The following is a 20644-nucleotide window of genomic DNA, read 5'->3' on the forward strand; positions in this document are numbered from 1 at the left end:
TTATCTCCACGTTAACTAACACGTTAACCTAGTTAACGTGGCAATTAACGTGGGCTTATGATGGCTTCGTAGGCGTTATTGGTGATCACTTTTCTCATTAACGTTGCAAGCTCATTCCCATTCCACGTTAGTGGCCACGTTAACTAGATTAACGTGGCTACTAACGTGGTTCTTCCTTGTTTCCTTTGTCCTAAAATCAAGTAAATAAAGTGCATCAAAGCTCTAGCCAAAGTCATGAGATTATGCATCATCAATTTGTCATTCAATTATTGCAAAATCCTCATGAAGTCATGTAAAATTCAAAATAGTTGCTTGAATCAAGGTGTAAGTGTATTTTCATCCAAAACATGCCTTATTCACTAAGAAAATGCATGAAACTACCCTAAAACAGTAAAGAAAAGGTCAGTGAAACTGGCCTAGATGCCTTGGCATCACAACACCAAACTTAAAGCTTACTTGTCCCTAAGCAAGTACTAAAACATAGGAAGGATGAATGAAAGAAACAAGATGATTAAAATAAAAGTAAAATTCCTGGTTTATGGGGTTTCATGTATAGCAACTTAGGTTCATTCCTTTATTGGGTTTCAGGCCTTTATCATGCCCTTGATCACTCTCTTGATTGCATCCTTTGAGACTTCCTAGTTGTTGATCCTTCCTTCTTTTCCAAGGTTTATTGCATTCCTTTTTAGGCTAAATGCTCTGTAAGAGGGCGACTCTTTATGATAAGCTTTCAGCCAACACCCTCGAAGCAGTTGGTTCAAGGTGCTAGGTGTTAAGACATCCCTAAGGACTTACTCCCTCAAGTCTCTTTCCCCCATACATACACACCATAGGCACATGGTTTGTTTTCTTTCTTGAGACCTTGGTGTCCAGCACCTCTTTGGGTTACTAAGTGTTCTGTAGCAAAGGTCACTCTTGATAGTGGACTTTCCGCTGATAATCTCGGATTAGTTAATCCAAGTTACCAAGTGATAAGGCACCCCTAAGAGCTTATTCATCCAAGCATATCCCTTGCACATGAACACCACAGACACATGCCTCAATCTTCAAACCCTTGGTGCCTAGCATTTTTTCTTATTGTTTTTCCTTTCTTTTCAACTTTTATTGCTCTTTCTCTTTTCTTATTGGGATCTTATTATTTAGTTAGTCTCATATGATGTGTTTCAAGCATAGGATTCAGGATAGATAGTTGCCTTCCTACCTTGTTGGTGAACTAACTTAGTTAATTAATCATCCTACCACAAACATTCAGAATTCACTTCACAAGATAACTCCACTTTTGTTCTTTTCATAACATCTTTTTTTTTTATTAACTTAAAAGACAGGCATACAAGTAAGGAAGGTGGAAAAGCAGAAGGGACATTAGGCTAGCACACTTGGATGTGAATAAAGAGGAACAAGCAGAATATGAAGGTTTCATTCAATCATTTTTCAATTAATGTTCTGCATTTTGAGATAGTTTGATACAGCCTCATGATGTATTCTTTTGTATTCTCATCCTAGTATTTGCATCCTTGTCTGTTTCCTTGGATGATGAGGTATGATCATTCCCTGAGATTGATAGAATGCCTGTAATATTATTGGAAGTTGCTTGTTCCCCAAGCACTTAGAAAAGAGTTAGCATGCATGTGTGCTTGTGAATTTCTGAACTTAATTCGGTGTGTGAACACCAAACTTAGTTCCTTGCCTAATTCAGCAAATTGAATACATGCAGAAACCTTGTGTGCTTTTTATTAAGAAACAACTTTGTGCTAAAAAAAAGACAAACTATGCATTAGAGGTTAGACCTCTGTCAAGTGAGTTCTCTAGTTGCTAGAGCAATGCTTTATCACTGAAGGGTTGCAATGCACTCTTCAGCTGGAGTTTTTGATGGAACACCAAACTTAGAGTCTTATATTCACCCTTGAATTGTTTTGGTGTGTGACACCAAACTTAGCTCCTCACACTACAGAGAACTCAAATTGAAGTTTTTATTGAGAAACTTATGAAAAGAGAATTACCTCAGGTTGGCTTGCCTCCCAACAAAGCGCTTTTTTTAGCATCGCTAGCTTGACGATTCCTTCCTTAGTTGAGGTTATACTTCTGTTTGGGGGTTTCCCCCATGCTGCCCAAGTAGTGTTTGAGTCTTTGTCCATTCACAGTGAATTTCCTCTTTGAGCTTTCTTCCATATTTTCTATGTATCCATAAGGTGAGACTTTTGTAACTAGAAAGGGCCCCGACCATCTTGATTTGAGTTTTCCAGGAAAGAGTTTCAGTATGGAGTTGTAGAGAAGCACATATTGTCCTTCTTCGAAACTTCTTGGTGCCAGGTTGAGATCATGTCTCCTTTTTGCTTTTTCCTTGTAGATCTTGGTATTTTCATAGGCTTGAGACCTGAATTCTTCCAATTCTTGCAGCTGTAAGATCCTCTTTTCACTAGCAGCTGTGCTGTCCAGGTTCAGTATCTTAAGGACCCAAGAGGCTTTGTGCTCTAGCTCTAATGGCAAGTGACAGGCATTTCCGTATACCAGTTGATATGGGGACATTCCAATTGGTATTTTGAAGGCTGTCCTGTATGCCCAAAGAGCATCATCTAGCTTCTTTGCCCAGTCCTTTTTTCATGTCTCCACAGTCTTCTTCAAGATCCTTTTTAGCTCTCTGTTGGATATATCGGTTTGCCCACTTGTTTGGGGATGATAGGGTGTGGCAACCTTATGCTTCACCCAATATCTTAGGAGTAGGGTCTCCAATGGTCTATTGTAGAAATGACTCCCTCCATCACTGATGAGGGCTCGTGGGACTCCAAATCTGGTGAAGATATTTTTTCTAAGAAAGTTTATGACTACCTTGTTGTCATCTGTTGAGGTTGCCACGTCCTCCACCCATTTAGATACATAGTCCACTGCCACCAAGATATACTTGTTCGAATATGAGGTTGGGAATGGTCCCATGAAGTTGATCCCCCATACATCGAACAGTTCAAGCTCTAGAATGTATTGCTGTGGCATCTCATTTCTCGTGGGCAGATTGCCATCCCTTTGGCATTCATTGCAGCTTCTCACCAATTCCTTAGCATCCTTGAAGATAGTGGGCCAGAAGAACCCACATTGCAGTACTTTTGCAGTAGTCCTTTCTCCTCCAAAATAACCTCCATAGCTAGCACTATGACAACTCCACAGGACCTCTCGTCCTTCCTCTTCTGAAATGCACCTCCTAAGGATTCCATTTGAGCATTTCTTGAAGAAATAGGGTTCATCCCAAATGAAATACTTAGCGTTATGGATGAGTTTTCTTCTTTGATGTTTGTTGATCCCAGGGGGTAGGTCACCGGCTGCTTTAAAATTGGCAATATCTGCAAACCAAGGTGCTTTGTGAACCAATATTAACTGTTCATCTGGGAAAAACTCATTTACACTTGTATCATGCATAGCATCCTTCTCACAAGGGATTCTGGATAGATGATCTGCTACCTTGTTCTCCAAACCCTTTTTATCTCTAATCTCGATGTTGTATTCCTGCAACAATAAGATCCATCTGATTAATCTTGGTTTTGATTCCTATTTGGCAAATAGATATTTGAGTGCTGTGTGATCAGTGAAAATAATAACTTTAGAGCCAATGAGGTAGGATCTAAATTTGTCAAATGCAAAAACTATTGCCAGCAATTCCTTTTCGGTGGTGGTATAATTTCGTTGAGTATCATTAAGGACCTTGCTGGCATAGTATATGACATGCACCAAATTTTCTTTTCTCTGTCCTAACACTGCCCCAACTACGAAATTAGATACGTCACACATCAGTTCGAATGGTAGATTCCAATCAGGTGGGGTGATGATAGGAGCTGAGGATAGCCTCTTTTTCGAGTTTTCAAATGCTAGCATGCACTTTTCATCAAAGATAAATGGTGTATCAGACATCAAGAGATTGCTTAAGGGCTTGTCTATCTTTGAAAAATCTTTAATAAACCTTCTATAGAAGCCAGCATGCCCCAAAAAGCTCCTAATTGCCTTGACATCACTTGGTGGAGGTAAGTTTTCAATTAGCTCCACCTTAGCTCTGTCTACCTGAATGCCTTGGTTAGAAACTTTATGGCCAAGGATTATTCCATCTGTCACCATGAAGTGACATTTTTCCCAATTCAAGACCAAGTTGGTCTCTTGATATCTTTTTAATACCAAGGCAAGATTGTTTAGACAATTAGGAAAGGAGTCTCCGAATACTGAAAAGTCATCCATGAAAACTTCAATGAACTTCTCTATCATATCTGAGAAGATGGAAAGCATGCAGTGTTGAAAAGTTGCAGGTGCATTACATAGCCCAAATGGCATGCGCCTGTAGGCGAACACTCCATATGGGCAAGTGAGTGATGTTTTCTCCTGGTCTCTTGGATCAAACACTATTTGGTTATATCCTGAATAACCATCTAGAAACCAATAATATGCATGTCTTGCAATTCTTTCCAGCATCTGATCCCTGAAGGGAAGTGGGAAATGGTATTTTCTTGTGGCTTCATTGAGCTTTCTATAATCAATACACATCCTTCATCTTGTGACAGTTCTTGTAGGGATTAACTCATTTCTTTCGTTGGGTACTACAGTGTTCCTCCTTTCTTGGGGACCACTTGGACTGGACTGACCCATGGGCTATCCGAAATTGGGTAGATTACTCCTCCCTGCCATAGCTTCATGACTTCTTTCTGCACCACTTCTTTCATAACTGGGATTAACCTCCTTTGGGGCTGAATGGAGGGTTTGGCATCATCCTCCAACAGTATCTTATGCATGCATATGGCTGAACTGATTCCCTTCAAGTCAGCAAGTGTCCAACCAATGGCATCCTTATGCTTTTGTAAAACATGAAGCAACTTTTCCTCTTGTTCTTGACTTAGGGCTGAATTTATAATCACTGGATAGCTCTTATTTTCTCCTAAGTATGCATACTTGAGAGTGGGCGGCAGTGCCTTTAGCTCGAGTTTGGGTGCTTCTTTTCTTTCATCCTTCCCTTCTTGAACCTGCATTTCAGCTGTTGCAGCTTCTTCGCTTGATGCTAATTCCTCTTCTTCTGTTAACTCCTCAATTTCTTCTTCAAGAAGTTCTTGCACCACATCATTCACCGAGTCCAACCTCATACATTCTCCCAATGAGTCTTGTGGGTAACTCATAGCCTTGAACACATTGAATATCATTTTCTCCTCATGTAATCTAAGGATAAGTTCAACCATTTATACATCAATAATGGCTCCCGCGGTGGCTAAGAATGGTCTTCCCAGGATGATGAAAGTCTTAGCTCCTTCCTCCATGTCTAATACTACGAAGTCTGCTAGAAAGATGAAGTCTCCAACCTTCACCAACAAGTCTTCTACTATTCCGTGGGAAAACTTGAATGATCTATCTGCTAGTTGCAGGGCCATTCTTGTTGGTTTGGCTTCCTCAATCCTTATTTTTCGTATCATTGCTAAGGACATCAGATTTATACTAGCTCCTAAGTCACATAAAGCCTTCTCTATTGTGATTTCCCCTATGATACAAGAGATTTGGAAGCTCCCGGGATCCTTCAATTTCTAGGACAATTTGTGCTGGATGATGGCGCTGCATTCTTCGGTGAGTACCACAGTTTCATTGTTCTTCCAGCTTCTCTTCTTGGTTATCAGCTCCTTCAAGAACTTGGCATAGAGCGGCATTTGCTCTATTGCTTTTGCAAAAGGTATGTTGATTTGTAGTTTCTTAAAAATTTCCAAGAATCTTGAGAATTGGTTGTCCTCTCCCTTCTTCTTTAATTGCTGGGGGTATGGGGCTCTTGAAATGCATGGTTTCAGTACTTCTTCTTCTTGGTATGACTTAGGAGTGGTGACTTGCGTTTCCTCTTGTCCCTTTTCTTCTTTATCTGAACTCTTCTCTGGTGGGTTCTTATGGGTTTCTCTCAATTCCTTCCCACTTCTGAGGGTGATAGCCTGACACTCTTCCCTTGGAGTCAAACTGGTGCTGCTGTGAGTAATGTGACCAAGGGCTTGCTTGAATAGGTAGCCAATTTGTGTTTCAAGTTTCTTGATGGCAGCATCTTGATTTTGCATATTGGATCGCACTTCTTCCCGGAAGACTTTACTGTCTTGAATTTTTTGACAGATGCTTTCAAGTAGAGTCTCGATCTTGGAAAATCTATCCTCAGTTAGTGATGGTGGATTGAGATTAGGTGGTTAAGAAGGGTGGTTAGGTGACTGTTGATAGGATCTCTGTGAGGTATGTTGGTGAGTTGCATTGTTGATTGAATTGTGGTAGTGGCGTCTCTGGTCTTGGCCTTGGTCTTGTTGATTCCCCACCCAAAATTGGGGTGATTTCTCCATCCAGAATTATAAGTTTTAGAGTATGGATCATAGATTTATCTGGGTGAGTTCCTAACGTAGTTGGCATGTTCCCAGTCACTTTCTTCCCCTGCATTCACTCATTCTTGAGCTGGTGATGAAGTGATGACTGCTGTAACTTGGTTTTCCTCCACCTTCTTGGTAAGATCTGCTAGCTGCTTGGTGATCATCTTATTTTGAGCCAGCAATGCTTCCATGTGGTTCAGCTCCATTACCCCTCGAGTGTTACTTCTTTCAGAAGCATAGAAGTAGTCATTCTCAGCTACCGTCTCAATGACATCTATGGCTTCTTCAATGGCTTTCTTCTTGTTTAGAGAGCCCCTTAAGGAATGGTCTACAACCTTATTTGACTCATAAGAGAGACCTTCATAGAAAATGTGAAGCTGAACCCATTCATTGAACATGTCTGGTGGGCATCTTTTTGTTAAGTCCTTGAATCTCTCCCATGCCTCATTGAGAGTCTCACCATCTTGTTGCCTGAAAGTTTGCACCTCAGCTCTCAGCCTGTTAATTCTTTGAGGAAGGTAGAATCTTGCCAAAAATTTGTTCACCACATCTTCCCAATTTGTTAAGCTCTCCTTTGGGAAGGACTCCAACCACTTGGATGCCTTGTCCCTGAGTGAAAAAGGGAACAAAAGCAACCTATAGACATCCGGGTGGACTCCATTAGACTTCACAGTGTCACCTATTCTCAGGAAGGTGGTTAGATATTGATTGGGGTCTTCTTGGGCACTTCCTCCAAATGAGCAGTTGTTCTGAACAAGGGTGATGAGCTGGGGTTTTAATTCAAAGTTGTTGGCATGTATAGTGGGCTTTTGGATGCTACTTCCACAGTTTCCTGGATTTTGATTGATGTAAGAGCCTAGAACTCTCCTTTCTTGCCCAGCATGATTTGCAGGGCCTTCTCTGGCATGGTTGTGAGCTTCTCCTTCATGGTTGTTTTCCAAGTTCTCCTCCATGTTTGTTTCAAAATACTCTTCCTCTTCCTCAGCACCAACAACTCTTTTCCCTCTTGCTTCCCTCCTTGCTCTATGGAGGGTCCTCTCAGGTTCTGAATCAAAAGAAGTTGAAGCTCTGTCTCTTCTCCCTATCATACAACTCACAGAGCACACAGAAAGAGATAAAATGAAGTGATTATTCTTGTTAGAGTGATTGTTAGTGTGAGTGGTGCAAATTATCAAACAGTTAGTGGGTTAGTGAGCAAAATTGTAAGTAAATTCAAAGAAAAAAAAAGAAGATAACGAGGGGGTAGGGGGTGAGGAAGAAACTAAATAAACTGAAGGTAAATGACTGGATAAAATAAACAAACCAAAGAAAAATGCTCAATCTAGTGAGCTTCCAACTTAATCATTGTTGATACAAAATCAATCCCCGGCAACGGCGCCATAAACTTGATGCACGAAAACTTGTCTCTCAACAAATTTTCGTTCGGCAAGTATACCGAATTGTCATCAAGTAAAAACTCACAATAGAGTGAAGTTGAATCCCACAGGGATTGATTGGTTAAGCAACTTTAGTTAGAAGAATATGCTAGTTGAGCTAAACAGAGTATAGTTTGAGAATTTATAGAAAATTAAATGGCGGGAAAGTAAATAGTAGAAAATAAAGTGCAGAATCTTAAATGGGAATTTAGGGAAGTGAGCATGGAAATAAATGGCAGAAAGTAAAGAGAACGGGTAAGATCAGAAATGGAGAATTCATTGGGCTCAGGAGATGTTGTATTCTCATGATCAAGTTCATTTTCATCTCTCCCTCAATCAATGCATCTATTGATCTCCTTGGCAATCTTAGATGATTGGATCCCAATTCCTTGGCAATCCAATCTCTCTAAGCTTGAACAATTTCCCAATTCCTTGATTTAATTCCTCATGGGAAGAGATGAAGTATGATCACTGATTATACCACACGTATTTTCAAATCAAAGTGTTGGGAGGATTACATGTCACTATATCTGCCCAGACCCTAATTTGGTCCAACATGAGAAAGCATTTCTAGCATGATCTCCTCATCCCTTTTCCAAGGCTCAGGGGAGACCCAATTATGGAGAGTTTCTTTTCCAAGACAACTAACCAATTGAATTAAGATCGAAAGCTTTCTAGTAAATCAAAAAAGAAGAAAGAAGAAGAAGAATGAAAACTATAATTGATCCATCAAATTACAACAGAGCTCCCTAACCCAATGAAAGGGGTTTAGTTGTTCATCGCTCTAGAAATGGAAAATGGCAGAAAAGAATATATGCTTCAAAAGGCAGAAAAGTAAATATACAGCGGGTAGTTCTCTAAAGTGCCAAGCTTCGCTATAGTTCAAAACTACTCCTATATATACTACTCTTCTTGATCTTCTAGTGAGTTCTATAAGTCTTGGGTGTGGGTGACGTTAGGATTTTTGCTAGTAAAGAATTATTAAAAATATTCGCATTGTAGATACAGCTTCTAAACTAACAGAAATCCTTTCGTGCAAACGTTTTGGTTGTCACAAGTAACAAACCCCTTTAAAATTGATAACCAAGTATTTAAACCTCAGGTCATCTTCTCAAGGAATTGCAGGGAGGTATGTTCTTATTATCGGCTATGAAAAAGGTAAAATTGGGGATTTTGGAATTTGGGCAATGGGCACAAGTATATTTTCAAAGCAATAAAAATAAATAAATAACTGTAAAATAGACTCTTGGCAAGGTATAAGAACTGGAAGTCCTATCCTAGTTATCCTTATCAATTGTGATGAGAATTGGATTCTTCTCCCACCTTGTTAACCTCTAACTATGAAGGTACATTAAGTGGATGAATTAATTCGAATCCTCAAGTCCTAGTCTTTCCTTGGAAAAGGCTAGAGTTATTGGAATATGAATTAATGAAATGAAGAAATCCAATTTTCAATCAACAATGAGTTTGATAACTCTAGAGTCACCAATTAATCGACTACAGCCAAGAATGTAAAAAGCTAAATCAAAATCTATCTTATCTGAAATACCTTCAATTCATTCAAAGCAGTAAAATCTAACGTGGAAAATATTCATAAGCTTAATTGGGCAACAGGAAATCCAAATTATTTGTATCAATAAAAGACAGCAATCATCAATCTGAAATATCTCAAATAAAATTAATTAAGAAAATCAATCTGAACATGGAACATTGAAAATAAATAAATACAAAGAACCTGTGATTTAGAGTCACTCCTAAAACTAAGAGAAGTCCTGAATCTTAAATCCTAAAGAGAGAGAGAGGAGAGAACCTCTCTCAAAATTCAATCTAAATCATCAAAAGTGACAGAAATTCCGAGACTCCCTCAATGGATGCATTCCTCCACTTCATAACCTCTAATCTGTGTGTTCTGGGCTGAAAACTGGGTCAAAAACAGCCCAGAAATCACTCCCAGCGCTTTCTGGTCCGTACAGGTCGCGGAAGAGTGATGCGGAGGCGTCGTCCACACGTTAGCGTTGGTTGTGTTCCTGCCAGGTCACGCGGCCACGTGATCCACGCGTTCGCGTCGTCTGGCGTCGAGACAGCTATGGCAAATTATATATTGTTGCGAAGCCCCGGATGTTAGCTTCCCAACACAACTGGAACCATCTCATTTGGACCTCTATAGCTCGAGTTATAGCTGTTTGAGTGCGAAGAGGTCAGGCTGGACAGCTTAGCAATTTCTTCAACTTCTTGTATTCTTTCCACTTTTGCATGCTTCCTTTCCATCCTCTGAGCCATTCCTGCCCTATAATATCTGAAAACACTTAACATACATATCAAGGCATCTAATGATAATAAGAGAGGATTAATAATAAGCAAATATAAGACCAAAGAAGCATGTTTTCAATCATAGCACAAAATCCGGAAGGAAAACGTAAACTCATGCAAATAGTATGAATAAGTGGGTAAAGAGTTGATAAAAACCACTCAATTGAGCATAAGATAAACCATAAAATAGTGGTTTATCAACCTCCCCACACTTAAACAATAGCATGTCCTCATGCTAAGCTCATGAGAAACTATAAAGAGATGAAGAGGAATGGTAGAATGCATGAAATGCAACCTATGAATGCAACTAAATGTGAAATGCTTCTACCTACTTGGTTAAAAATAAATAAGTTCCCCAAGACAAACATAAATCAGATTTCACTAATTCAAATTATACAATAAAAGACAAGTAAACTTGTAAGAAGATAGCTCATGAAAGCAGGGAACATAGAATCAAGCATTGAACCCTCACTGGTAGTGTATATGCGCTCAAATTTCTCAAGTGTCTAGGGTCAATCTCTCTACTCTTCTCTAATCATGCTTTCTAAACTTTTTTTCCTTATCTAATCAATCAACAAATATTTAGCATACCAATGCAAACATCATGAGGTCTTTTCAGGGTTGTAATGGGGCTGAGGTAAAGGTAAGGGTATATATAAGGCTAAGTGGGCTAATTAAGTGAATCCTTGATTAGTCTAAGATCTCACCTAACATACATACTTTGTAAAGCAAAGCTTCTTTACCTATTCTCCCATATTTTTCCCACTTTTGATGTTACATGCTCATGTATTAGTTTTAATTTTGTCCCATGTGCATTGCTTTATTTTGCATTTGGGGAATTCTTTTGTATCCCCTTTATTCAAATACTGAATTAAATTTTTTTTAATGCACATGGTAATTCAATTATTTTGATTTCACATGAGCATGCTTCCCAAAACTTTTATTTTGAATTATTTCATTCTTTTCAGTTTCCTACCCTTTGTTTTTATCATCCATGTTCCCAATAGATTTCCCACACTTAAACAATTACACAATTTCTACCTTAAGCTAACCAAGGATTCAACTTGGGATTTTAAATTTGTTTTTCTGCTTAAGGCTAGTAATGTGGTTATAGAACAAGAGGGGATTAAAAGGTTCAAAGGGGGCTAACAATGATGACATAAAAGGTAGGCTTTATTTGGGATAGTGAGTTAAAATCAAACAAGGCCTCAATCATATGCAAGCATGTAAATATATTAAATATTGGACATATAGAATGGAACAAAGCAAAGATTACAATTATAGAGAAGAAAACACACAAGAATAAAAATTTATGGTTAAATAATGTAACTGTATAAATAAGCTCAAAATCTCACAGGTTGTGTGTTCTTTGGCTCAAAAACCATATTCCAAATACAACTTCAAAACAAGTTTAACACAAAATTTTTAATTTAAATTAGTGAAATACTATAAAAATTTCTTGCAAAAGAAATTATTACTTTAATCAAGTGGTAAAATATGCAAAAATCAAACAAATATGCAAATGCAACAATGAACAATCAAATAAAATAAAATAAAATATTGGTGTTGAAATAGGAAATAACTAACCCATGGAGATCGGTATCGACCTCCCCACACTTAAAGATTGCACCATCCTCAGTGCTTGCTGAGATATGCAGGTGGACGGGTGGTTCCAACTGATGCTTTTCTTCAAGGATTGTGCAGATGGACTTGTTTGTCTCTCCTTTTAGAAGTTCCTCCCTTTTCCCGTCTTCGGTGGCTGGTGCACGAAATTGTGATCATCAATGGCGCCATCAACATGGTACGCTCAATTGCAATCTCAAGTCTTTATCACAACTTCGCACAACTAACCAGCAAGTGCACTGGGTCGTCCAAGTAATAAACCTTACGCGAGTAAGGGTCGATCCCATGGAGATTGTTGGTATGAAGCAAGCTATGGTCATCTTGTAAATCTCAGTCAGGCAGATTCAAATGGTTATGGATGATTTATGAATAAAACATAAAGATAAAGATAGAGATACTTATGTAATTCATTGGTGAGAATTTCAGATAAGCGTATGGAGATGCTTTGTCCCTTCCGTCTCTCTGCTTTCCTACTGTCTTCATCCAATCCTTCTTACTCCTTTCAATGGCAAGCTGTATGTTGGGCATCACCGTTGTCAGTGGCTACAATCCTGTCCTCTCAGTGAAAATGTTCAACGCACCCTGTCACGGCACGGCTAATCATCTGTTGGTCTCAATCAGGTTGGAATAGAATCCAGTTATTCTTTTGCGTCTATCACTAACGCCCAGCCTTCAGGAGTTTGAAGCTCGTCACATTCATTCAATCATTGAATCCTACTCAAAATACCACAGACAAGGTTTAGACCTTCCGGATTCTCTTGAATGCCGCCATCAATTCTAGCTTATACCACGAAGATTCTGATTAAGGGATCCAAGAGATATCTACTCAATCTAAGGTAGAACGGAGGTGGTTGTTAGGCACACGTTCATAGGTGAGAATGATGATGAGTGTCACGGATCATCACATTCATCAAGTTGAAGAACAAGTGATATCTTAGAACAAGAACAAGCTGAATCGAATAGAAGAACAATAGTAATTGCATTAATACTCGAGGTACAGCAGAGCTCCACACCTTAATCTATGGTGTGTAGAAACTCCACCGTTGAAAATACATAAGAACAAGGTCTAGGCATGGCCGAATGGCCAGCCTCCCAATGATCTAAGAACTAGATGTCCAAAGATGATCTAGAGATCTAAAGTGATCAAAAGATGATCTAGAGATCTAAAGTGATCAAAAGATAAAAATACAACAGTAAAATGTCCTATTTGTAGAGAACTAGTAGCCTAGGGTTTACAGAAATGAGTAAATGACATAAAAAATCCACTTCCGGGCCCACTTGGTGTGTGCTTGGGCTGAGCATTGAAGCTTTCATGTGTAGAGACTTTTCTTGGAGTTAAACGCCAGCTTTTGTGCCAGTTTGGGCGTTTAACTCCCATTCTTGTGCCAGTTCCGGCGTTTAACGCCGGGCAATTTTGAGCTGATTTGGAACGCCAGTTTGGGCCATCAAATCTCGGGCAAAGTATGGACTATTAAACATTGCTGGAAAGCCCAGGAGGTTTACTTTCCAACGCCGTTGAGAGCGCGCCAATTGGGCTTCTGTAGCTCCAGAAAATCCACTTGGAGTGCAGGGAGGTCAGAATCCAACAGCATCTGCAGTCCTTTTCAGTCTCTGAATCAGATTTTTGCTCAGGTCCCTCAATTTCAGCCAGAAAATACCTGAAATCACAGAAAAACACACAAAATCATTGTAAAGTCCAGAAAAGTAAATTTTAACTAAAAAATAATAAAAATATAATAAAAACTAACTAAAACATACTAAAAACATACTAAAAATAATGCCAAAAAGCGTATAAATTATCCACTCATCACAACACCAAACTTAAATTGTTGCTTGTCCCCAAGCAACTGAAAATCAAATAAGATAAAGAGAAGAGAATATGCAGAGAATTCCAAAAACATCTATGAAGATCAGTATTAATTAGATGAGCGGGGCTTTTAGCTTTTTGCCTCTGAACAGTTTTGGCATCTCACTCTATCCTTTGAAATTCAGAATGATTGGCTTCTATAGGAACTCAGAATCAAGATAGTGTCATTGATTCTCCTAGTTAAGTATGATGATTCTTGAACACAGCTACTTTATGAGTCTTGGCCGTGGCCCAAAGCACTCTGTCTTCCAGTATTACCACCGGATACATACATGCCACAGCTTTGCTAGAGTCCCCAATTAGAGGTGTCCAATATTCTTAAGCACACTCTTTTTACCTTGGATCACAACTTTATTTTTTTCTTTTTCTTTCTTTTTTTTCTCTTTTTTTTTTCATTTTTCTCCCTTTTTTTTGTATTCACTGCTTTTTCTTGCTTCAAGAATCATTTTTATGATTTTTCAGATCCTTAGTAACATGTCTCCTTTTTCATCATTCTTTCAAGAGCCAACATTCATGAACAACAAATTTGAAAGACATATGTATTGTTTAAGCATACATTCAGAAAACAAAAGTATTGCCACCACATCAAAATAATTAATCTGTTATAAAATTCAAAATTCATGCAATTCTTCTCTTTTTCAATTTAGAACATTTTTCATTTAAGAAAGGTGATGGATTCATAGGACATTCATAACTTTAAGGCATACACACTAATACACTAATGATCACAAGACACAAACATAGATAACATAAGCATAAAATTCGAAAAACAGGAAAATAAGGAACAAGGAAATTAAAGAACGGGTCCACCTTAGTAATGGCGGCTTGTTCTTCCTCTTGAAGATCTTATGGAGTGCTTGAGCTCCTCAATGTATCTTCCTTGCCTTTGTTGCTCCTCTCTCATGATTCTTTGATCTTCTCTAATTTCATGGAGGAGGATGGAATGTTCTTGGTGCTCCACCCTTAGTTGTCCCATGTTGGAACTCAATTCTCCTAGGGAGGTGTTGATTTGCTCCCAATAGTTTAGTGGAGGAAAGTGCATCCCTTGAGGCATCTTAGGGATTTCATGATGAGTGGGATCTCTTGTTTGCTCCATCCTTTTCTTAGTGATGGGCTTGTCCTCATCAATGGGGATGTCTTCTTCTATGTCAATTCCAACTGAATAACAGAGGTGACAAATGAGATGAGGAAAGGCTAACCTTGCCAAGGTAGAGGACTTGTCCGCCACCTTATAAAGTTCTTGCGCTATAACCTCATGAACTTCTACTTCTTCTCCAATCATGATGCTATGAATCATGATGGCCCGGTCTATAGTAACTTCAGACCGGTTGCTAGTGGGAATGATTGAGCGTTGGATAAACTTCAACCATCCCCTAGCCACGGGCTTGAGGTCATGCCTTCTCAGTTGAACCGGCTTCTCTCTTGAATCTCTCTTCTATTGGGCGCCCTCTTCACAGATGTCTATGAGGACTTGGTCCAACCTTTGATCAAAGTTGACCCTTCTAGTGTAAGGGTGTTCATCTCCTTGCATTATGGGCAAGTTGAATGCCAACCTTACATTTTCCGGACTAAAATCTAAGTATTTCCCCCGAACCATTGTAAGCCAATTCTTTGGGTTCGGGTTCACACTTTGATCATGGTTTTTGGTGATCCATGCATTGGCATAGAACTCTTGAACCATTAAGATTCTGACTTGTTGAACAGGGTTGGTAAGAACTTCCCAACCTCTTCTTCGGATCTCATGTCAGATCTCCGGATATTCACTCTTTTTGAGTTTGAAAGGGACCTCGGGGATCACCTTTGAGATGCACCCTTGAGATGAATCTCTCCATCTCCCATGACTCAGAGGTGGAAGCTTTTGCCTTCCCTTTCTTCTTTCTAGAGGTTTCTCCGGCCTTGGATGCCATAAATGGTTATGGAAAAACAAAAAGCAATGCTTTTACCACACCAAACTTAGAAGGTTTGCTCGTCCTCGAGCAAAAGAAGAAAGAAGAGAGTAGAAGAAGAAGAAATAGAGAAGAATGAGATGGCTTTGTGGTTCGGCCAAAGGGGGAGAAGTAGTGTTTAGGTTGTGTGAAAATGAAGGGGTGAAGATGGGTTTATATAGCGGTGGAGAGAGGGGTAGGGTTCGGCTATGGGAGGGTGGGTTTGGGGGAAAAAGTGGTTTAAATTTGAATGGTGAAGTAGGTGGGGTTTTATGGGGAAGAGTGGTTGAGGTGATTGGTGAATGGGTGAAGAAGAGAGAGGGTGGTGGGGTAGGTGGAGATCTTGTGGAGTCCACAGATCCTGAGGTGTCAAGGAAAAGTCATCCCTGCACCAAGTGGAGAGCAAAATTACTTTCTATGCCAATTCTGGCGTTAAACGCCGGGCTGGTGCCCATTTCTGGCATTTAACGCCAGCTTCTTGCCCTTTCCTGGTGTTTAACGCCAGTCTGGTGCCCCTTTCTGGCGTTAAACGCCCAGAATGGTGCCAGACTGGGCGTTAAACGCCCGTTTGCTGCCCTTACTGGCGTTTAAACGCCAGCAAGGTCTTCCTGTTTAAACGCCCTTGCTGCTCTTTCTATTTTTCATTCTGTTTTTGCTTTTTCAATTAATTTTGTGACTTCTCATGATCATCAACCTACAGAAAATATAAAATAACAAAGGAAAATAGATAATTATAACATTGGGTTGCCTCCCAACAAGCGCTTCTTTAATGTCAGTAGCTTGACAGAGGGCTCTCATGGAGCCTCACAGATACTCAGAGCAATGTTGGAACCTCCCAACACCAAACTTAGAGTTTGAATGTGGGGGTTCAACACCAAACTTAGAATTTGGTTGTGGCCTCCCAACACCAAACTTAGAGTTTGACTGTGGGGGCTCTGTTTGACTCTGTTTTGAGAGAAGCTCTTCATGCTTCCTCTCCATGGTAACAAAGGGATATCCTTGAGCCTTAAACACAAGGGATTCTTCATTCACTTGAATGATCAATTCTCCTCTGTCAACATAAATCACAGCCTTTGCTGTGGCTAGGAAGGATCTGCCAAGGATGATGGATTCATCCATGCACTTCCCAGTCTCTAGGACTATGAAATCAGCAGGGATGTAATGGTCTTCAACCTTTACCAAAACATCCTTTACAAGTCCATAAGCTTGTTTTCTTGAGTTGTCTGCCATCTCTAGTGAGATTCTTGCAGCCTGCACCTCAAAGATCCCTAGCTTCTCCATTACAGAGAGAGGCATGAGGTTTATACTTGACCCTAAGTCACACAGAGCCTTCTTGAAGGTCATGGTGCCTATGGTACAAGGTATTGAAAGCTTCCCAGGGTCCTGTCTCTTTTGAGGTAATCTCTGCCTAGACAAGTCATCCAGTTCTTTGGTGAGCAAAGGAGGTTCATTCTCCCAAGTCTCATTACCAAATAACCTGTCATTTAGCTTCATGATTGCTCCAAGGTATTTAGCAACTTGCTCTTCAGTGACATACTCATCATCTTCAGAGGAAGAATACTTATCAGAGCTCATGAATGGCAGAAGTAAATCCATTGGAATCTCTATAGTCTCAGTGTGAGCCTCAGATTCCCATGGTTCCTCATTAGGGAACTCATTGGAGGCCAGTGGACGTCCATTGAGGTCTTCCTCAGTGGCGTTCACTGCCTCTCCCTCTTTTCCAAATTCGGCCATGTTGATGGCCTTGCACTCTCCTTTTAGATTTTCTTCTGTATTGCTTGGAAGAGTACTAGGAGGGAGTTCAGTAACTTTCTTACTCAGCTGACCCACTTGTGCCTCCAAGTTTCTAATGGAGGACCTTGTTTCAGTCATGAAACTTTGAGTGGTTTTGATTAGATCAAAGACCATGGTTGCTAAGTCAGAGTGGCTCTGCTTAGAATTCTCTGTCTGTTGCTGAGAAGATAATGGAAAAGGCTTGCCATTGCTAAACCTGTTTCTTCCACCATTATTGTTGTTGAAACCTTGTTGAGGTCTCTGTTAATCCTTCCATAAGAGATTTGGATGATTTCTCCATGAAGAATTATAGGTGTTTCCATAGGGTTCTCCCATGTAATTCACCTCTTCCATTGAAGGGTTCTCAGGATCATAAGCTTCTTCTTCAGATGAAGCATCCTTAGTACTGCCTGGTGCAGCTTGCATTCCAGACAGACTTTGAGAAATCATATTGACTTGTTGAGTCAATATTTTGTTCTGAGCCAATATGGCAATCAGTGTATCAATCTCAAGAACTCCTTTCTTCTGATTTTTCCCATTGTTCACAGGATTCCTTTCAGAAGTGTACATGAATTGGTTATTTGCAACCATTTCAATGAGTTCTTGAGCTTCTGCAGGCGTCTTCTTCAGATGAAGAGATCCTCCAGCAGAGCTATCCAATGACATCTTGGATAGTTCAGACAGACCATCAAAGAAGATTCCTATGATGCTCCATTCAGAAAGCATGTCAGAAGGACACTTTCTGATCAATTGTTTGTATCTTTCCCAAGCTTCATAGAGGGATTCACCTTCCTTCTGTCTGAAGGTTTGGACTTCCACTCTAAGCTTACTCAATTTTTAAGGTGGAAAGAACTTTGCCAAGAAGGCATTGACTAGCTTTTCCCAAGAGTTCAGGCTTTCTTTGGGTTGTGAGTCCAACCATATCCTAGCTCTGTCTCTTACAGCAAAAGGGAATAGCATAAGTCTGTAGACTTTAGGGTTAACCCCATTAGTCTTGACAGTGTCACAGATTTGCAAGAACTCAGCTAAAAACTGATGAGGATCTTCCAATGGAAGTCCATGGAACTTGCAATTCTGTTGCATTAGAGAAACTAATTGAGGCTTAAGCTCAAAGTTGTTTGCTCCAATGGCAGGGATGGAGATGCTTCTCCCATAGAAGTCGGGAGTAGGTGCAGTAAAGTCACCCAGCACCTTCCTTGCATTGTTGGCATTGTTGTTATTTTCGGCTGCCATGGGTTCTTCTTCTTTGAAGATTTCTGTTAGGTCCTCTACAGAGAGTTGTGCCTTAGCTTCTCTTAGCTTTCGCTTCAAGGTCCTTTCAGGTTCAGGATCAGCCTCAACAAGAATGCTTTTGTCTTTGCTCCTGCTCATATGAAAGAGAAGAAGACAAGAAAGTATGGAATCTTCTATGTCACAGTATAGAGATTCCTTGAGGTGTCAGAGGAAAAGAAAAATAGAAGGAAGAGGTAGAAAATTCGAACTTATCAATGAAAGATGGAGTTCAAATTGTGCATTGAGGAGTAGTGTTAGCCCATAAATAGAAGGATGTGAGAAGAAGGGAAGAAATTTTCGAAAATTAAGTAAAAGATTTTTTTTAAAAACATTTTGAAAAATTGATTGATGATTTTCGAAAACTAAAAGTGGGAAAGAAATCAAGTGATTTTTGAAAAAGAATTTGAAATTAGAAATCAAAAAGATATGATTGAAAACTATTTTGAAAAAGATATGATTAAAAAGATATGATTTGAAAAACAATTTAAAAAGATTTGATTTTAAAAATTAATGACTTGGCTACCAAGGAAAGATATGATTCAAACATTAAACCTTTCTCAACAGAAAAGGCAACATACTTGAAATGTTGAATCAAATCATTAATTGATAGCAAGTATTTTTGAAAATGGAAAGAAATTGATTTTGAAAAAGATTTGATTGAAAAGATATGATTTGAAAAAGATTTGATTTTGAAAAATTTTGAAAACCTGAAAAAAAATTTGAATTAAAAACAGAATCTTCCCTCTTGTGCCATCCTGGCATTAAACGCCCAGAATGGTATACATTCTGGCGTTTAACGCCCAAAACACCACCCTTTTGGGCGTTAAACGCCCAGCCAGGCACCCTGGCTGGCGTTTAAACGCCAGTTTGCCTTCCTCACTGGGCATTTTGAACGCCCAGCTTTTTCTGTGTAATTTCTCTGCTGTATGTTCTGAATCTTCAATTCTCTGTATTATTGGCTTGAAAAGACACAAATTAAAAATATTTTTGGATTTTTAATAATGAGGAATAATCAAAATGCAACTAAAATCAAATAACAATGCATGCAAGACACCAAACTTAGCAGTTTGTATACTACTGACACTAACAAAATGAGAATGCACATGAGAAACACAAAACACTCAAGTCAAGAGAATTTAAAGATCAGAGCAATGAAATCATCAAGAACATCTTGAAGATCACTTAAGACACATGAATGAATGCAAGAAGAACAGAAACATGCAATTGACACCAAACTTAACATGAGACTCTAGACTCAACAAGAAACATACAATATTTTTGGTTTTTATGATTTTGTAATTTTTTTGGATTTTTCGAAAATTAAGTGGAAAAGAAAATAAAGATATCAAAATTCTTAATGAGAATTCCAGGAATCATGCAATGTTAGTCTAAAGCTTTAGTCTAAAGGAATTAGACATGGCTAGCCAAGCTTCAGCAGGACATTACATTCAAGAGCTAAATTGATAAGAATCAATTAGCTTTGGTGATGATAAGAACATCACCTTGAAACACTAGAATTCATTCTTAAGAACTCTGAAGAAAGATACCTAATCTAAGCAACAAGATGAACCGTCAGTTGTCCAAACTCAACAATCCCTGGCAACGGCTCCAAAGACTTGGTGCAGTTGCCGGATCAAAACTTGGCACTGTAATTGCAGGGAACAAATGCGAAACTGTAGTTAGGACATTTAATTCGCCGGCAACGGCGCCAAAAAACTTGGTGCATGAAATTGTGATCATCAATGGCGCCATCAACATGGTACGCTCAATTGCAATCTCAAGTCTTTATCACAATTTCGCACAACTAACCAGCAAGTGCACTGGGTCGTCCAAGTAATAAATCTTACGCGATTAAGGGTCGATCCCACGGAGATTGTTGGCATGAAGCAAGCTATGGTCATCTTGTAAATCACAGTCAGGCAGATTCAAATGGTTATGGATGATTTATGAATAAAACATAAAGATAAAGATAGAGATACTTATGTACTTCATTGGTGAGAATTTCAGATAAGCGTATGGAGATGCTTTGTCCCTTCCGTCTCTCTGCTTTCCTACTGTCTTCATCCAATCCTTCTTACTCCTTTCCATGGCAAGCTGTATGTTGGGCATCACCGT

At 39.3% G+C, this 20644-nt stretch overlaps 2 non-coding genes across 2 annotated transcripts; both read left to right on the forward strand.

Moving 5' to 3' along the window:
• Window positions 1-6740: 6740 nt before the first annotated feature.
• Window positions 6741-6844, forward strand: LOC130977858 (small nucleolar RNA R71). Its single transcript, XR_009085531.1, has one exon. It is a non-coding gene; the product is annotated as a small nucleolar RNA R71 (small nucleolar RNA).
• An 11133-nt stretch (window positions 6845-17977) lies between these two features.
• Window positions 17978-18085, forward strand: LOC130977808 (small nucleolar RNA R71). Its single transcript, XR_009085483.1, has one exon. It is a non-coding gene; the product is annotated as a small nucleolar RNA R71 (small nucleolar RNA).
• The last annotated feature ends 2559 nt before the right edge of the window (window positions 18086-20644 follow it).

Source organism: Arachis stenosperma, chromosome 4 (assembly GCF_014773155.1).
Source record: "Arachis stenosperma cultivar V10309 chromosome 4, arast.V10309.gnm1.PFL2, whole genome shotgun sequence".
Lineage (NCBI taxonomy): Eukaryota > Viridiplantae > Streptophyta > Magnoliopsida > Fabales > Fabaceae > Arachis > Arachis stenosperma.